Source organism: Ylistrum balloti, unplaced genomic scaffold (genome assembly GCF_031769215.1).
Source record: "Ylistrum balloti isolate Yb309-2 unplaced genomic scaffold, AGI_CSIRO_Ybal_v1 Utg370612, whole genome shotgun sequence".
Lineage (NCBI taxonomy): Eukaryota > Metazoa > Mollusca > Bivalvia > Pectinida > Pectinidae > Ylistrum > Ylistrum balloti.
In genome coordinates, this window is record NW_026782376.1 from 363,982 (window position 1) to 369,981 (window position 6,000).

Genomic DNA, 6,000 nt, shown 5'->3' on the forward strand with positions numbered 1-6,000 from the left:
ATCAAGTGAAAGCAATTTTAACACATTAAATAGCACATTTTGAATAGGCAGTATTTACAAAGCCAAAAATTGCCAGTAAGGGTATGAAATTCCTCGATTAAATGTGTATGAACGCAGTTAAGTTAATGAGACGGATTTATATATGTTGTGTTATTGGGACCTTATTCTTGTATTGTGACGTCATCAATGTTATGTTCTTTTTTTTATTATGTTTTAGGACAGACGAGATTTTAAACAAACTTTCACCCTTTTCAGGCTGTGATAAGTATTCTCCTAAAACGTTCAACTATCATCGTGTTTGACTCAATCTCCGTCTTATCGTATTGCATTTCTCTTCATCTCACCCATAATCGATTTGCTTGATCATTGATGAGGCAGTCCAGAACAAGACAATATATATACTTTTACAGATACAAACTTTTACAACAATTATGAAACAAGCTATATAAACGTATATTATCCATTCTTTTTGTTCCGGATAGAGAGGCTTGTGAAATGTGGAAGTGACCGGGTAAACGTATGTTTTCTCGTTAGTTGGGGAATCGAACCCTGATCGTCTGAGTTAATAGCTGAAGCGTTACCACTGCGCCAACAGACCTTTTAAATATGTTCAAAATGTAAATCAGACCGACTGTCTTTGTTACTCGCCGATTCAACAAAATGGAGGTCGTCTTACGTTTCAGAGAATACAATTATAATCGTACAAAATAATTCATACTTCAAACGCCAGGTATGTTAAAAAACTCAAGCGTCTTAGAAGGAAAGCCGCGAGGCCTTCACTGCAAAAATCATAATAAAATCACAAGACTCTAGTCAAATGTCAAATACGGATTATTTTTAACTTGGTGGTTTGAGTGTCAACACAGAAATTGAGATTAACGATAACATTACTTTTTGATGTAGATATATAACGTGTTTTAGGTGTTACTTAAAAATATTCTGTATATATCATGCAATACTTACCTGAGGTGATATCACTCTGTGATCAACGAAAACATATGCATCAGCAATTCACTTAGAAATTCAACGTCGGTATATGTGTCAACATGATATAATGCCCTGAATAAATATAATATGTATGTACCCATTACATGATACTTAATACGGTTATCTGTATATGTTATCTGAAGCGGAACTCATACATAACAGAAACATTTCAAACACCATCCCACTCTGCATTTTAAAATGTTTACCATCTCACAATGCATTTTTAATTTACAAGTTTCCAACATAGCACGTTAGCTACATATGTCTATCACTGAACCTCTAATGAACCTTAATGAACCTTATCGAGATCGTGACGATGCCCTGTATTACGAATCCTTGAGCGCTATTTTGTTCTATGAATATACGTTTCTTTCTCATACAGCCTAAATACATTGTAGAATTCGCCTCGCACAAACAGCATCAAACTATTCTCCTGCTTTCGTTTTCTAGGCTATCGTTAAAAAAATAACAGACTATTTTCATTTTACATATGAGCTGAATAGTACTTGTTTCACCATACAAACCAGCCGATGTCACAGGATATCTTAAAACTTATAGCACAGACGAGACAAATCTTATATTACAAAATAAATAAATAAAAAAATAAATAAATAAAACAACGTTAAAAATTCTCCAATTTCTAAATCTCATATGAAAAGAAATACATATAATACCGATCTAGATTTAGATTTGTTTTTCTCCGTTTCGGACCCTATGTTTCTGGATTCACGTTGTTTTTCCGTCTAGCTCTGCCTTGCTTGAAGTAAACATGTGGTTGATGTTAGGTCTTCTGAACTTCTAACTTGGATGATTTTTGGACTAAATCCTACTCTTGTATGGTGACAGCATATCGTTAAGTAAGTTAACCATAATCCTACTGTTTAACAACTGCGCAGGTATTCGAAGAAGCCCGGACGTCGTCACATTATGTAACAGAATAGTGATGTTGATGTGAAATTTGATACAGAACTCTACTCATTACTGTGTGATGATATTATGGCCATACAAAACGGTTATGTCTCGCTTTCTCAAGTTCGCAGACAAGGCTTACAATGAACGTGTCTCGATACCCGACACCAGTCTAAAACATGCCCATTATGTAAAGAGGCTGGCAGGCCTGACAAACACTAATTCAGTAAATGTGTCTTCCTGCTTATCCAGGACGGGCAATACCTCGTCAAGGTTCGCCAGATCATAGACATAACTGATGACGAAAATTCTGATCCAGAAATATACATCTACACACAATGTGGTCCTCTGTGGCAGACAGCGTACAAGTTCGCCAGTTGCAATATATTTGTAAAGTGTTTTGTTTGTTTGTTTAAAGTTGATTTCCAGTACAGGAATTAAAATTCCTCTTCACCGGACTCGTTGTTGTTAATCAATGTAGTTCTGTCACTTCCATTCTTTTTTATATCTGCTCTGTAGCTGTAATACAGCTCCTGGTGTTTCCATTGTTTATCCAGGCGATTTTTGAATGTTTTGGGTTCAGATTTTTACGATTTGCACATGTTTTCATGTCCCAAAGGACAGAACGTGTGTGTTTGTGATCATTAACTCCGTTTTGTTTATGGGGGTATTCCCGTCAGGGATTCCATTCTGCTTGTATTTTTCAACGCTTTCGATTGGCTAATATTGCGGGGATATGTTTATTTATAATTACCTTACCTGTACACCACTGTATGCTTGGGTGTCAGTCAGGATGTAGCCTAATAGCACACTGCACGTGTATTTCAAGACATATATTTAAATTTAGCTATATAGCAATGCATTTGGGTATTAAACGACAGCCTGGCAGAGGCTTACATGTAGCTGGCTGACTGGTCTTTCTCTTTTTAGAGTCAGGTATATCATTATGTAGAAGTACTTTTCGGCCTTAGACCTCTGAACTATTTCCAGGTTGGGTGATATTTTCCCGTTGTAGACATGATGTAGTCAGTCAATATTAATAATGTTATTAATTAGGGTGGTCATTGTTGCGGACAGGACATATTTTGTCATCACGTGTAATCTTCTCACCGCTGTTGCGTCGTGTACATAATAAAATGTTGAACTTGGACACACGAGTTGTCATTCCTTGATCTGTAACTAGCCGTAAGCCGAGATGGAACCACAGAGTTGTACAACTAATGTCATAATACAAGGCTAGGCTGGTGTCGGACACAAAAACGTTTACAGTTTGATGAACTGCGCACGCATATTTCTGTCCGACTTACCATAGACAGTGGCGCCACTGGAAATATGATTTCGCGCATCTGTCGCCAAGCGATTACATTTGAAAGTCTCGAGCAGTTCCAAGTCAAGCAAACCAGGCCAATGAGCCAAAATCATTGGTTAAACGCCTACAGTTTTACCCAAGGTGATTGCAAATTACGTTTCAAAGCTTTGGTATTCGAAAATCATGACACCGACATCTTAGCAGGCATAACCTTCATGGAGCAGAATGATTTGGATACGTGCAGCAAAACGTCAGCTTCTTATTGGCAACATTGCAGTGTGTAGCTATGATTCTCTTCAGACCACCATGTAATAAAGAGGGCACAAGCGGAACTTTTGACTCCTTGCCCAGGAAACTGTGTCCAAGTTGATATACAGAACATTTTAGCATGTGACGCCTTCCGGCGTTTCTGACCTGTGTGTCGGGTAAGATCTGTATCCCGAATCTATCCAAAGATACTCAAATGCTCAAACGGAATGAACATTTTTGTTTTTATTATGGGGTTGGATGTGTGTGTGGGACGGGATGCGTGTCGGGGATTGGATGTGTGTGTGGGACGGGATGCGTGTCGGGGATTGGATGTGTGTGTGGAACGGGATGCGTGTCAGGGATTGGATGTGTGTGTGGGACGGGATGCGTGTCAGGGATTGGATGTGTGTGTGTGTGATTGGATGTGTGTGGGGGGGATGGAATGGATGTGTGTGTAGGATGGGATGTGTGCGGGGGGAGGGGGGAGTTATGGGGGTCAAAGGGGGAGGGGGGAGGGGGGAAATGGGAGGGGGGGAGTTATGGGGGTTGACCCGGTAAACACTTCAAAATATAGATGTTTCAAATATACTCTTTTTCAAATCTACATATCCATACCTGAGACAACTTTTGTTTCGTGCTCAATTGGAGAGAAATATATCCGCTTTGGTAAAATTTATTTACATGTTATTAATGTGTTAATTCCGTTCGAGAAACAGTAAATAGCTTTGTGAAATTCTTCGGTAATCATTAACACTTGCCCTGGACAGAAGTCACACATGCCATGTCTTTTGTATGATCATTGTCTTAAATGAATGGAACCTACAACATACTTCTGCGAAGGAATCACCCTGGTACTTTGAAGCTTGTCTTCCTCTCAGACTGATTTCAGATTGGGAGAAACGGCCGAACATAGATTTCAACCCGTCTCTAAAGTACAATGTTAATTAAAACGAGGATCGAAAAACCATGACATTGGTATCAACCAAGAGGAAAACACATATATACACAATACAAGAAAAGTAATGGAATTTTAATGTTATATAGTCTCTCTATACCATCAGAAGATTCAGTAGATAACGAGATATAAAGCGACATCTATATGTTATACTCGGGACACTGTGTGATCCTACAAATCTCTGTTTTTATGTATATACATTTAAATTTGTATTGTTGTACAAAATGTCCCCGTATTCATGTTGCGTTCACATATGATTGTATATAAACATCACAAAACATTTTATTCTATAAGCTTATGATTGTATATAAACATCATAAAACATTTTATTCTATAAGCTTTTTACTAACATTTTATCGTCGATGAAACAGAAAACACTCACTTTTCCGGAATATCACGTTTATTCTCCGAATACATTTTTAGGAGTATCCGTATAAATCTCCCGTTTTTCCCAAATTTGCGCCAGTTTAATTGAATTTGAGTTTGGATTAATATGATGTTGGTATGTTGACAACTGAGTACAGCGTCGAAGAGGTCGTTTCATCATTGTTTTGATATCTAATGCCAACCTCGATATATACATTATTTAGCTGATCCACATGAAACTGATAATGTTTGAGTATGTCAAACCGGTATTTCCAAACACCACAACTCCAGGGCGACTTATTATAATTGAATAGATATTACTTATTTGTGCTTCGAAAAACAAAGGAAGATAAGTATTTGAGATCTTTGATCTAAATTTCTTTGTACATGACTTCACATAAAAATGGGGGAGGGGAAATAACTCGGACATGTGGCATGCTAATATTCAGTGGAGACTACCTGTCTGATAAGTTATTCATAATTGAATTGTGCCGTGTCCATGTACGGTGAAGTGAAAGGCGACGTCAATATATCGAAGTAAATTTACCAGTTTGTTATTTCTTTGATTTTTTAATCTTGGTCTTGTCCAAATATATCCCCAGCTATTTCAAACATGGAAATTTGTGAATTTTGAAAGGCTTTACTACCCAGACTTTGAATTGTGTTTTTCTGTTCGATAAGTAGATTCAACAATTTTTTGGGGAAAAGTTATTGCCGTTTGATTTTTAAGCATTTTAATCTTGGTAATTTATTATCTTAGTTTCGAGGTTTATCACCAAATCATATAAAACTGTGGTGTCTAGTCAGATTTGTACTTTACGATTTTGAAAGAGTTATTTCCCTTTGTACTTTTCAGAATGTTTTTGTATGGTTGTATTCTCCCTCAGTCTTACTGATTTCATTCTGTGTTAGAGTGGTGTAGGTTTGTGTTTTTCGGTAGCTGTTTGATTGCCTTGCTCCTCCGTTGGTTCATTCCACCAATGTCTGACCGCACTTCTGTGGGTTACATAAAGTATTAGCTATAAATGCCTATTCATGCACGGGTCGCTATCACTGCGTCCTTTATATATGTAAAGATGGCGGTAAAACAACCGTCTTTCACCTAGATAACGTAATGTCGCTTCTCGATTAGCAGTGAAAAGGGATGGGGTCACCTGCCTGGCCACACGGGTAATTTCTCTAATTAAGACCGCTGACGTGCTTGGTAATAAATTTAACTTAATTT